The sequence below is a fragment of the Salvelinus alpinus genome, chromosome 33 (assembly GCF_045679555.1).
Source record: "Salvelinus alpinus chromosome 33, SLU_Salpinus.1, whole genome shotgun sequence".
NCBI lineage: Eukaryota > Metazoa > Chordata > Actinopteri > Salmoniformes > Salmonidae > Salvelinus > Salvelinus alpinus.
In genome coordinates, this window is record NC_092118.1 from 4,197,218 (window position 1) to 4,212,326 (window position 15,109).

Below are 15,109 nucleotides of genomic sequence, written 5' to 3' on the forward strand. Positions count from 1 at the left end.
TGGTGAAGACCACAGGACTGAAAATGAACGAATTCAACAACCATGTCTCTGTCTTTAACAAATACAGGTAACTCTACAATTCACTCCAAAAGGCAAGGCACAAAGGGAAATTAAATTGGAGGTGTGGCTTTCTGTTAGATATTTTTTGGCCACCCATGATTGGAAGAGTTGTACCAGTTTAAGTGGTCTATGGTAGAGGTAAGATGTTGTCAATTACTGTATTAGAAACAAATGGCTTTGTCACTGTGGTAGTTCACTATAAAGGCAAATTATACCTTTTCTAAAAGCATGCCTTTGTACCTGTGGACTTTATCTAAGAAAGGTACTATTTGAGGTATGAACTGGGGTACAAAGGATGACCTTACAGGGTACCCCCCTAGTGACTAGCGGTTGTACACCTTTAAGAAAACATCTAAACCTTTATTTCTTGGAGTGTAAGGTGTACTTTGTTAAAAGTGGGGACTGCAAATCATTCTAGAACATTTGCAAAGATACCACACTATTTAATATTGGTTGTTCTTTGGATGTCACAGCCGTGTGTCTGCACACACTTGTGGCTTATGTCCATGTCTTAACCACATAGCAGTTGCAGATGGCTTAGTGGGACTGAGGCGCCAAGGGCCCGATTCCAACTTAATTAAGAAATGTACGCCTTCCCTATGAGGGCCTTCCTACGCACTTCTAAGTAGATGGTATTTAGACTTACCTTATGCGGGTGCGTAGCGTGCTTTGCAGGCGTGGTTCCCTTGCGCGCCCTGAATACATTTCATTTTGCTGCTGAAAACCCTCCCAATTGCTGGCCAGCATATTTTCTTGTGGAGTTTTAATTTAATAGGGTTTTCAGTACATTTATCTTAAGCCATCCCTATAGATACAGTGTACCTTTAATTAAAATTTTGTCAACAGACTACATCGAGAAAACGGGTTCAGAGTATAGGGATCAATGAAAGAACGCCATCTAAATATATATTAGTCTCTGTTTCAGCACCAACTCGTAAATACATTTAAAAATCGCAGATTTTGTAAATCATTTAGGCAAATTTTAGGGTTAGGAAAGTATGTATGAATCATTAAAATAAAGCTGGTTTGGAAAGCCTTTACACACAAAATACTGTATACTGTGTACAATAAGAGTTAAACAATAGTACTATAAATATACCCTAATCCTCACTAATCATGGAACTCTTGACACCAGTCCAGTCACTGTGAACTGTTCGCCACGCTCCAGGTGTAACCTGCTACGTGTGGTCTGAGTTCCACAATGATTCAAATAGGCATTCACAAATAATTGCACAATGTTAGCCTAACATGATCCACTAATGCTAGTGACCCTCAGGAACAACTACACAGACATGAGAGAGGAAAGAAAGGTAAACAGAATGAAATGGAATTTGTCTCCAGGGATCATATGGAAAAATCAGCTTAAACAATTGCTATGTGTATTTACAATCCCCTTCTCCAAACGGATTACTAATTTAAGGTCTTATCAATTTATAAATTACAGTGCATGGAGAATGCTGTTATTTCTATTGGCAAAATATAAAGTAGATGCTTTTTCCACTTGGAAACGTCCGGTTCGTTCAACCTTATTCATAGTTTCCTCGCACGTAAAGGTGGTGGAATTATGAGGGAATTAAGTCAATGTCAGAATATGGCATATCTCTCTCCGCCACACCTTCATTTCATAGATCTCCACCCCGAACGAATAGTCGGTGAATAGCACCTTAATCTCGTGCTTAAATTCAAGGTCAGAATACGCATAGAGAGAAAAGTTCATAAAAAGGGAATTTACACACTCTTAACTCGGGTCAGAATCGGCCCCCAAGTGCTTAGTGGTTGCCAAGCCCTCTCAGTGGTTAGTGGTTGCCAAGCCCTCTCAGTGGCTATTGCCAGTGCCTTGGCTCCTGATCAGATGGAGGGAACAGTGGGCCTGCAGAGACTCAATCGAACTGTGCCATATTCTTAGAAAGTAGGGAGTTTATGAGCTAACAGTGAACAAACACTGAGTATATCTGATATAGACTTAGTCCTGTTGCGTGGATTGTGTAGATTGTATAGAGAGTGAAAATATTTTTTGCACCAATCTCCCATTGACATCAATGCATGATCTATTCAAGAGTTCGAGTAACAGTCCACACATTTTCAAGTTCAGGAGGAGAGTTTCTGTAAACTGGATGAAGTAAACAACCCTATGAGACCCCCGGTTGCAAAAATGCAACAGGTCCTAACCTCATGTCAAACACTGCACAGTTGACCTCCTTTAGACCCAGATGTATCTTCTAGTAGCATTTGTTGTGTGTCATGTCTTCTGTTAAGATGTAGTGACTTTTTACAAATACATAAATAAATAGAGGAAGAAACATTCTGAGCCGGAGCTAGAGGTATTTTTGTAATTGTTGCAACAACATGGTGAACCACTACAGTGACAAAAAGCCGTGTCATGGTGCAAAAGCAATGTGTGAAGTGCAAAACCTACTGTACCTTAAACCAATTTCTTCAGAAATTAAAAGAGATTATGCGTTATAAGGAGGCGATTATTTTTACAAGATTTAAGTAAACTGAGCAAAACATAAATAGTAAACACTTTATAACGCACATTGTTGAAGAACAGTTTCAAATTAAATCATGCTGCCAGATTACAATAAAGTTTATAGTAAATGTGGTGCTTTTGAACCACAGAAATGTGAATGGTGAATGTATGTGGTCAAATAAATAACCCAGTTGTCCTTTTGCCACCTAGTTAAAAATCCCAGTTGATTCTTTTTGACTGGCAGACAACTAATTACATTTTAATCTTTGAGCATGTGATCATATCTTTTTTCAAGAGGATCAGGAGGCGATCATCTTATATAAATAGCCTCGGGAAGACCACCCGTCCAGAGGCTTAGACAGGAAGGTCAGTGGCTGAGATGAGGCCGAGAGGAATGCAACTCCTGTTATGGGCTGTCAACTCTGCTGTCAACTCCACAGTCAAACACATTGCTGACATTCAATTCCCATACATGTCAAGAAATTCACAAATGTAAATACATTGTATTAGGCTACACAAGGGAGACTAGCCTCACTGGTTGGTCTATTTTTAGTGGGAGGCAAACTCTTATATTTATTTTGTTATGTGCCATGTGATCAAATACTATTTGTGGGATAGCAGAGGTTTAATTAGTTTTGCCCTGCAAGCAGAAATTCATGTGAGCCTTACCAGTTTTAATAGAATGTTAGCTATCATGTTTGCTAACTTCATATGATCGAGGAAGCAACTATTAATTATGCTGAGATGTTGCACAAGTTGAGACTGTAGACCAACTGTACTTGAACTATTCACACACTTCTAAAATGTGTGGACTCATTGACATGTCTGTCTGCATTGTAATGTACAAAGGCATAGCAGATGTGACCTATATTGATGAGCAAACAATTGGGCACAGATCTCATGCTGGCTTAATCTGAAAATGGTCATGAAAAAGCACGTTTGAGTACCAGTTTGATTTAAATACCAAAACATTGACAGCTGTGCAATATAGATTGCAAAGAAATTGGGAGGAGATTTCCGATGTACCGATTCCATGGCACATGGTTTATGAACTGATACACAAAATGACACTGGATTCAGAAACAAGTTTTTCTATGTACTATATAAAAATCTTACAAAAATGTTTTTTCTATATTTGTACATTGTAGAATAATAGTGAAGACATCAAAACTATGAAACAACACACATGGAATCATGTAGTAAAAAAAAAGTGTTAAACAAATCAAAATATATTGTAGATTTTAGATTCTTCAAAGCAGCCAACCTTTGCCTTGATGACAGCTTTGCATACTCTTGGCATTCTCTCAACCAGCTTCGCCTGGAATGCTTTTCCAACAGTCTTGAAGGAGTTCCCACATATGCTAAGCACTTCGGGTGATTGTGAAGGACAGGTCATCTGATGCAGCACTCCATTACTTTCCTTCTTGGTCAAATAGGCCTTAAACAGCCTGGAGATGTGTTGGGTCATTGTCCTGTTGAAAAACAAATGACCCAACTAAGCGCAAAACAGATGGTATGGCGTATCGCTGCAGAATGTTGTAGTAGCCATGCTGGTTAAGGGTGCCTTGAATTTTAAATAAATCACGACAGTGTCACCAGCAAAGCACCCCCACACCATCACACCTCCTCCTCCATGCTTCATGGGGGAACAAATCAAATTTGGACTCATTAGACCAAAGGACAGATTTCCACCCCATCTAATGTCCATTGCTTGCATTTCTTGGCCCAAGCAAGTCTCTTCCTCTTACGGGTGTCCTTCAGTAGTGGTTTCTTTGCAGTAATTTGACCATGAAGGTCTGATTCACGTAGTCTCCTCTGAATAGTTGATGTTGAAATGTGTTTGTTACCTGAACTCTGTAAAGCATTTATTTGGGCTGTAATTTCTGAGGCTGGTAACTCTAATGAACTTATCCTCTGCAGCAGAGGTAACTCTGGGTCTTCCTTTCCTGTGGCGGTCCTCATGATAGCCAGTTTCATAATAGCGCTTAGTGTTTTTTGCGACTGCACTTGAAGAAACTTTCAAAGTTATTGACAATTTCCGTATTGACTGACTTTCATGTCTTAAAGTAATGATGGACTGTCGTTTATCTTTTCTTATTTGAGCTGTTGTGACGAACGTCGTTGTAAGGATTGTCGTACCAAAGTGCATCGTGGTATGGGTTCAACATATTTATTTAGTGAACCGGCACAAAAAAACAATAAAGCACAAACGAAACGTGAAGCTAATGGCGTGCTCACAGGCAACTACCCAAAAAACAAGATCCCACAAAAACCAGTGGTGAAATGGCTTCCTAAATATGATCCCCAATCAGAGACAACGATAAACAGCTGCTTCTGATTGGGAACCATACCAGGCCAACCTAGAAAACAAAACACCTAGATAGGAACACCCCCCCTAGTCACACCCGACCTAACCAACATAGAGAATTTAAAAAAGCCTCTCTATGGTCAGGGCGGGACAGCTGTTCTGGCAAAAATATGGACTTGGTCTTTTACCAAATAGGGCTATCTTCTGTATACCACCCCTACCTTGTCACAACTCAACTGATTGGCTCAAACGCATTAATTAAGAAGGAAAGAAATTCCACAAATTAACTTTTAACAATTTAAATGCATTCCAGGTGACTACCTCATGAAGCTGGTTGAGAGAATGCAAAGCTTTCATTAAGGCAAAGGGTGGCTACTTTGAAGAATCTCAAATATAAAATATATTTTGATATGTTTAACACTTTTTTGGTTAATACATGTTTCCATATGTGTTATTTCATAGTTTTGATGTCTACACTATTATTCTACAATGTAGAAAAATCCTGGAAGGATTTGGTACTGTAAGGATACGACCATCCCAGCTCTACATATTTTTCTACGAATAGACAGAATCATTAGATAATTTGTTTTGGTACTGTCCATGTAACCTGTTTTTGGTCCCAGGTTCCGGAATGGCTGAAGAATTGCGAAATCTGCAAATAGCGCTGCTGTGTCACGATCGTCTATAGGAGAGAGTGAGGACCAAGGCGCAGCGCGTGAAAAGAACATCTTCTTTTATTTAGAAGAGAACAAACACAAAACGAAACCACTTTACCAACTAACAAAATAACAAAACTGACGACCGTGAAGCTAAGCATGAACTAGTGCATACATGCAACATAGAACATCGACATAGACAATTACCCACAAATACATGATGCCCATGGCTGCCTAAAATATGGCTCCCAATCAGAGACAAATGAAAAACATCTGTCTCTGATTGAGAACCACTCAGGCAACCATAGACATACCTAGACACATCACTCAACCATAGACTTTTCTAAACACCTACACTGAACACTAAACTATCTACTCTACTTAACCCCCTAAACCATACAACACCCTAGACAATACAAAAACACATACTACACCATGTCACACCCTGACCTAACTAAAATAATAATGAAAACAAAGATAACTAAGGCCAGGGTGTGACATGCTGGGTGATTTTAAAAAGTCACTTGAGCAATAATATTTATGCCAAAACTCGTAGCAATAAAACCAACCTTCATTTACAATATGTAAAATCTATGAGAATAGAAAGGTTCAGAACATTTGTGAAAAATCACAGCACAGTTGAAAAATATATATCAAATTGAATTCAAAACTGGATGGTATTCAGAGATAGGGAGGGGTTGAGTAGAGCTGAAAATGGGACTAAAAACAAAAAAAGATAACTGTTGTAAAATATAATGTTTACGTAAAATGCATATACAGGAAGGTATTCAGAACCCATTACTTTTTCCACGTTTTGTTACATTACAGCCTTATTCTAAAATGGATTAAAAAAAACATTTTCCTCAGCAAACTACACACAATACCCCATAATTGTCACACCCTGATCTGTCTCACCTGTCTTTGTGATTGTCTCCACCCCCCTCCAGGTGTAGCCCATCTTCCCCATTATCCCTTGTGTATTTATACCTGTTCGAGTCAACCAGCGTTTTGTGCCTCAGCTCCTGCTATTACCCCAGTTTCTCTTTTCTTGTCCTCCCGGTTTTGACCCTTGCCTGTCCTGACTCTGAGCCCGCCTGCCTGACCACTCTGCCTGTCCCTGAGCCTGCATGCCGATCGGTACCTCTGCTCCCCTCTGGACTACCGACCTCTGCCTACCCTGAGCCTGCTGGCTGTCCTGTATCTTTGCTCTGGATTATCGACCCCTGCCTGTCTTTGCCTGCCCCGTTGCTACAATAAACATTGTTACTTCGACAGTCTGCATCTGGGACTTACCTTGATACCTGATAACAATGACAAAGCAAAAGCTGTTAAAAAAAATTGCACATTTATATTAAAAATGTAAACCTGAAATACCTTAATTTACATAAGTATTCAGACCCTTTGCTATGATACTCGAAATTGAGCTCAGGTGCATCCTGTTTCCATTGATCATCCTGGAGATGTTTCTACAACTTGATTGGAGTCCACCTGTGGTGAACTCAATTAATTGGACATGATTTGGAAAGGCACACCTTTCTATATAAGGTCCCACAGTTGACAGTGCATGTCAGAGCAAAAACCAAGGCATGAGGTCGAAGGAATTGTCCGTAGAGCCCCGAAACAGGATTGTGTCGAGGCACAGATCTGGGGAAGGGTACCAAAAAATGTCTGCAGCATTAAAGGTCCCCAAGAATACAGTGGACTCCATCATTCTTAAATTGAAGAAGTTTGGAACCACCAAGACTCTTCCTAGACCCGGCCGCCCAGCCAAACTGAGCAATCGGTGTAGAAGGGCCTTGGTCAGGGAGGTGACCAAGTACCCGATGGTCACTCTGACAGAGCTCTAGAGTTCCTCTGTGGAGATGTGAGAACCTTCCTGAAGGACAACCATCTCTGCAGCACTCTACCAATCAGGCCTTTATGGTAGAGGGGTCAGAAGGAAGCCACTCCTCAGTAAAAGGCACATGACAGTCCGCTTGGAGTTTGCCAAAAGGCACCTAAAGACTCTCAGACCATGAGAAACAAGATTCTCTGGTCTGATGAAACCAAGGTTGAACTCGTTGGCCTGAATGCCAAGGGTCACGTCTGGAGGACACCTGGCACCATGGTGGTGGCAGCATCATGCTGTGGGGATGTTTTTCAGCACCAGGGACTGGGAGACTAGTCAGGATCAAAGCAAAGATGAACGGCGCAAAGTCCCTAGAGATCCTTGATGAACACCTGCTCCAGACTGTGGCACAGGTTCACCTTGCAACAGGACAATGACCCTAAGCACACAGCCAAGACAATGCAGGAGTGGTTTCGGGAGAAGTCTTTGAATGTCCTTGAGTGGCCCAGCCAGAGACCACACTTGAACCCATTTGAACATCTCTGGAGAGACCTGAAAATAGCAGTGCAGCAACGCTCCCCATCCAACCTGACAGAGCTTGAGAGGATTTGTGGAGAAGAATAGGAGAAACTCCCCAAATACAGGTGTGCCAAGCTTGTAGCGTCATACCCAAGAAGACTCTAAGTTGTAATCGCTGCCAAAGGTGCTTCAACAAAGTACCGAGTAAAGGGTCTGAATACTTATGTAGATGTAATATTTCAGTTTTTTAATTAAACCTGTTTGTGGGGTATTGTGTGGAGATTGATGAGGGAAAAAAAACATTTAGTACATTTTAGAATAAGGCTGTAACTTAACAAAATTTGGAAAAAGTCAAGGAGTCTGAATACTTTCCGAATGCACTGTAGTATGTATAAGCTGGAAGTAGAAGCCTAAGTGTTGTTGTCCATTAGTTTACTCCAATTAGGGGAGGGGTGGAAGGGTTAGGGGAAAATAATGAAGGAAAATATTTTTAAAATATATATACAGTTGAAGTCGGAAGTTTACGTACACTTACGTTGGAGTCAATAAAACTCGTTTTTCAACCACTCTACAAAATTCTTGTTAACAAACTATAGTTTTGGCAAGTTGATCAGGACATCTACTTTGTGCATGACACAAGTAATTTTTCCAACAAATGTTTACAGACAGATTATTTCACTTATAACTCACTGTATCACAATTCCAGTGGGTCAGAAGTTTACATATACTAAGTTGACTGAGCCTTTAAACAGCTTGGAAAATTCCAGAAAATTATGTAATGGCTTTAGATGCTCCTGATAGGCTCATTGACTTCATTTGAGTCAATTGGACGTGTACCTGTGGATGTATTTCAAGGCCAAGGCACTTCACAAAATAGATGGCATCATGAGGCAGGAAAATTATGTGGATATATTGAAGCAACATCTCAAGGCATCTGTCAGGAAGTTAAAGCTTGGTCGCAAATGGGTCTTCCAAATGGACAATGACCCCAAGCATACTTCCAAAGTTGTGGTGAAATGGCTAAAGGACAACGAAGTCAAGGTATTGGAGTGGCCATCACAATCCTATAGAATATATAGCCCTGACCTCAATCCTATAGAATATTTGTGGGCAGAACTGAAAAAGCCTGTGTGAGCAAGGAGGCCTACAAACCTGACTCAGTTACACCAGCTCTGTAAAGAGGAATGGGCCAAAATTCACCCAACTTATTGTGGGAAGCTTGTGGAAGGCTACCCGAAACGTTTGACCCAAGTTAAACAATGTAAGGGCAATGTTACTAAATACTAATTGAGTGTATGTAAGCTTCTGACCCACTGGGAATGTGATGAAAGAAATAAAAGCTGAAATAAATCATTCTCTCTGCTATTATTCTGACATTTCAAATTCTTAAAATAAAGTGGTGATCCTAACTTACCCAAGAGAGGGAATTTTTACTAGGATTAAATGTCAGGAATTGTGAAAAACTGAGTTTCAATGTATTTGGCTGAGGTGTATGTAAACTTCCGATTTCAACTGTATATGGGAGATTGGAAATGATGCAGACAATTGCACTGATGGAAGCCACAATCTATCTGCAACATTAAAACTGATCTACCCCCAAATACATAAAGAGCACTTCCGTGTAAACATACATTAACACATTGAGGGTTGCTAGGCACTGATGAGCACTGTCTGCCAGACACTAAAGCTTGGATTATAGTTATTGCGTACAATGTGTGTGAGTACTGTATGTGTTTTCTGCATGTCTTTACGGCATCACTGATTCAAACCCTAATAGTTCAGAAGAGGATGTGTCCAATAGCGTATTTCCTATTTATTGGATAGAGTAATGTGTGCTGAAATAGCAGTGGGATGGATTGGAACCCAAGCTACAGCAGCATATGTGTTCTGGAGACAGTGGCTTAGACCGCTACACCTAGGCCACATGATTAACATTTTAACATAATCAATTGCATAAGCTGTGTTAGGCAAAATCTTACTGATATTGCACATTATTTTGACTGCTTAATCTTCTGACATTAACCTATGGACACCCACCAACTGATGTCATATTTAACCCTTGCCTTATCAGAACCTTGTCTCAAGTGTCTCTAATGCTTTCACTCTTTATAGCAAGGTGTCAGTGAGCGTTCTTAACAACGAGGCTTCAAGAAAATTAGATGACTTTACTTTGTTGGGTCCATTGAGGCGGTGACTTGTTGAGGAGGGGGAGCGATGTTTCCTTTTGCAGCACAACGCTTTCCTGAAATGAGACTGTCAGTTGCCTGGCATGGTGATGACAGGATAAGTGGATCCATTGGGTTGAGATGGGGCTTGTTCTAGTGGTTAATGAGAGGCCTCACACAAACCTGTTCCTCGGAGCCAGGCGATAAGCTTTCTCCGCCATGGATACCCAAGGGCCAGGCTCTCAGCAAAGTACTCTGCCTAAACAGGATCGCCTCAAATGGGGGTAGGCAGGGGACAAGGAGGCACAATTGCAAATTGTGATCTAGCAAAACATTACACCCCTTCAGGGATGGTCTGTGAGTGCCTGTGAAATCGGTTCCCTCCCACTCTTGCCAAGTTAGTCATCATAGGAGTGTGACAAGGCCTGTCAACAAGCCAGACATACGAACTCTTCTGCTAAGGAGGAGCTAAAACATATAACACATTGAAGAGAGCAAACTGTTTAAATGATCTGTTGGAGAAATATCTTGACAACAAGAGTAGAGTAACAAAGGTGGCAGAATTACAGTAATGCATTCATATGACAATTATACAGCATGCATCTGACAGGTTTGAAAGCATGTCATCGATCAACAATTTCAACAACAAAAAAATCGACATACTGTTCAACCTGAAAAGACCATAGTCTAGGCAAATGGTTGAAAGTAAAAGGCTGGAGAAGGCTGAAATGTTATGCAAGCTTCAGGCAGCTGGAGAACCCCAAAAGACCAGAGCAACTGCCCACTAGAACTCTTTCCTCCACGTTGTCTCCTGCTGTGTGGATTGCAAAAATATTTTTCCAAAAGGATAACTTTACTGCATGGCTTTCTGCTAAATCACTTTGGATACTAAAACAGTTCTACACAAATACACAAGCTTAATTTTCTAAGGAAAAAAAAAACATCCCAAAATTGTTGGACCAGTAGTGGTAAGAATGACAGGAATTTTAGTTGGACAACAGTATACTCTTGGTGAATTGGCTGTGGGGTGGGGGCCATCAGGAGAACTGAAAAAAAAACATGCTGAAATATGTCACCTATTTTTGTAAACTAGTACAGCACTGAGTGCAGTGTAGGCTTATTTAGTCAAGGCATCGATTCAATCATATCAAACGTTGGCATACATTTTGTTGTTTTATCCATGTGAGAGATGCAGACTTGGTCTCGACCTTTAGGTGTTATTGAAGACTCATCTCTTCAGTAGGTCCTATGATTTTGTGTAGTCTGGCCCAGGGGTGTGAAGGTGAACGGAAAGACACTGGAGCGACGAACCGCCCTTGCTGTCGCTGCCTGGCCGGTTCCCCTATCTCAAATGGGATTCTCTGCCTCTAACCCTATTATGGAGGCTGAGTCACTGGCTTACTGGTGCTCAAACATGCCGTCCCTAGGAGGGGTGCGTCACTTGAGTGGGTTGAGTCACTGATGTGATCTTCCTGTCCGGGTTGGCGCCCCCCTTTGTGCCGTGGGGGAGATCTTTGTGGGCTATACTCGGCCTTGTCTCGGGATGGTAAGTTGGTGGTTGAAGATATCCCTCTTGTGGTGTAGGGGCTGTGCTTGGCAAAGTGGGTGGGGTTATATCCTGCCAGGTTGGCCCTGTCCAGGGGCATCGTCGGACGGGGCAACAGTGTCTCCGGACCCCTCCTGTCTCAGCCTCCAGTATCTATGCTGCAATAGTTTGTGTCAGGGCGCTAGGGTCAGTCTGTTATATCTGGAGTGTTTCTCCTGTCTTATCCGGTGTCCTGTGTGAATTTAAGAGGACTCACAAGTCCTCAACAGTGAAGAAGTGACTCTGGGATGCTGGCCTTCTAGGCAGAGTTGCAAAGTAAAAGCCATATCTCAGACTGACCAATAAACAGAAAAGATTAAGATGGGCAAAAGAACACAGACACTGGACAGAGGAACTCTGCCTAGAAGGCCAGCATCATGGAGTCACCTCTTCACTGTTGATGTTGAGACTGGTGTTTTGCGGGTACTATTTAATGAAGCTGCCAGTTGAGGACTTGTGAGGTGTCTCTTTCTCAAACTAGACACTCTAATGTACTTGTCCTCTTGCTCAGTTGTGCGCCGGGGCCTCCCACTCCTCTTTCTATTCTGGTTAGGGCCAGTTTGCTCTGTTCTGTGAAGGGAGTAGTATACAGCGTTGTACGAAATCTTCAGTTTCTTAGCAATTTCTCGCATGGAATAGCCTTCATTTCAAAGAACAAGAATAGACTGACGAGTTTCAGAAAAAAGGTATTTGTTTCTGGCCATTTTGAGCCTGTAATCGAACCCACAAATGCTAATGCTCCAGACACTCAACAAGTCTAAAGAAGGCCAGTTTTATTGCTACTTTAACCCCTTTAACGGGATCATTTTTGTAAACATCTGCTGAATTGCAGAAAGCCCAAAAAAAAATTTAATACTAAAAATGTAAATTTTCATGAAATCACAAGTGAAATATACCAAAACATAGTTTAGCTTGTTGTTAATCCACCTATCGTGTCAGATTTTGAAAATATGCTTTACAGCGAAAGCAATCCAAGCGTTTGTGAGTTTATCGATCACTAGACAAAACATTACAAACAGCTAGCAGCAATGTAGATTGGTCACGAAAGTCCGAAAAGCAATAAAATTTATCGCTTACCTTTGATGATCTTCGGATGTTTGCACTCACGAGACTCCCAGTGACACAATAAATGTTCCTTTTGTTCAATAAATATTATTTTTATATCCAAAAACCTCCATTTGGTTGGTGTGTTATGTTCAGAAATCAACAGGATTCAGCAGTCATGAAGGGAAGACGAAAATTCCAAATAGTATCCGTAAAGTTCGTAGAAACATGTCAAACGTTTTTTATAATCAATCCTCAGGTTGTTTTTAACATAACTAATCGATCATATTTCAACCGGACGGTAAACTATCAATACTAGAGAGAAAGAAAATGTCGAGCAACAACTTTCACGCGCATGAACTAATCAAAGGACACCTGGCCATCCACTGACGCGTTTTGATAAATCTCGCTCATTTTTCATGATAAAAGCTTGAAACTGTGTCTAAAGCCTGTTCACAACCCGTGGAAGCCATTGGAAAAGGAATCTGGTTGATATCCCTTTAAATGCAGGCTAGGCAGGCAATGGAACAGGGATTTTTCAAAATAAGAGCCACTTCCGGGTTGGATTTCCTCAGGTTTTCGCCTGCAAAATCAGTTCTGTTATACTCACAGACAATATCTTGACCGTTTTGGAAACTTTAGAGTGTTTTCTATCCTACTCTGTCAATTATATGCATATTCTATGATTCTAGCATCTGGGCCTGAGAAATAGGCAGTTTACATTGGGAACGTTATTTTTCCAAACATAAAAATTCTGCCTCCTAGCGTCAAGAAGTTAATCAGAACAACTGTTTTCATCTGTGCTAACATAATTGCAAAAGGGTTTTCTTATGATCAATTAGCATTTTAAAATGATAAACTTGGATTAGCTAACACAACGTGCCAATGGAACACAGGAGTGATGGTTGCTGATAATGGGCCTCTGTACGCCTATGTAGATATTCCATAAAAAATCTGCCGTTTCCAGCTACAATAGTCATTTACAATGTCTACACTGTATTTCTGATCAATTTTATGTTATTTTAATGGACAAGAAATGTGCTTTTCTTTCAAAAAGTGACCCTAAACTTTTGAACGGTACTGTATACGTGTATAAAACAATATAATTAAGCACACAATAACAAAATAAACATATTTAATAAAAGCAATCACATTCAACTACATAGAGGTCCTCAATCAATAATGTTAACTGCCTGAGTGGCACCAGCACATGTAACTGCAGATTGATCCACAAATTAGGGGCAAAAAAACAAAACGCAGATTTTCCCAAATCTGTGGAGACTGAAGGGATCTCCAGTGTTATCCATTCCTGATAACGGGTTTGGTAACTTATGATTCTTATCTTAATTAATGATGTTACATATAGAGGGAGTTTCTGTCAGATTGCTTTGTAAATAGATAAAAGGGAATGCAGCTCTCTTCATACAGAGAGGGACCTCCCACATTTTTACACAGACTACATTGATGAGTCTTAAAATTGTCCTCTGTGATAAAATGTATTGCGGAACGGTAGACTGCGTCCAAGGGTTTCAAAACAGAAGTTGCCGCATGCAGGTAAACAATATCACCAACATCCTATACAGGGAGAAACGTTGTAGAACAATCTTTGTCCTATTTTCAATACTGAGGCATGATTTATTTATAAAAAAAACGATCTTGTATCTTAGCTTCTTAGTCAGATTTTCTATATGCGTTACGAAGGACAACTTGTCATCAATCCAGACACCCAGGTACTTCTACTGAGAAACAAGCTAAATTTGTGCAAATATGCAGGTCCTCAGGGTCAACATTTTATGACCTAGAGAACAGCAGGAGCTTGGTTTTACTTCTATTTAACACTAATTTAAGATCTGTAAGTGATTTCTGAATTGAATCAAAAACCTTGCTGTAGTTCACAAATTGCTTGTTGCACTGAGGTGGCACAGGAATACAAAACTGTGTCATCTGCATAGAGATGAATGTTACAAGTACTAACAGTGTCATTAAGTGGCAGCACATATGTGGATTTCCATGCCTTTGAAATAGTTATTTTTTATTTATTTTTATTTAACCTTTTACAAATTCTTATTTACAATGACGTCCTACCCCAGCCAAACCCTAACCACCCTATACTTCCTGATAACAATGTTAAATAAAAAATGTGGGCTACTGAGCCTGCAATAAAGGGAGCTGCACACTTAAGCAGACCAGGCTCCAAATTATCAGCCCCTGTGGATTCTTTTGTGTGTCTAATGTTAGCAAAGCCTCCAGGACTTCTTTATCGGGGAATTTCCGAAAAGAAAACTCCTGACCAGCTTTTTCAGTATCATTCAATAGATTTTCACCATCTACATCCAAACTACTCTTTTCAAGAGCTGCCTTTGAAATACATTCAAATATATAGCCCGCAGAGATAAAATGGTGATTAAATGCATTCATGATGTACATTTTGTCAGTAATAGGGACAGAATCTAAATTAATTTATTGGAGGAGAG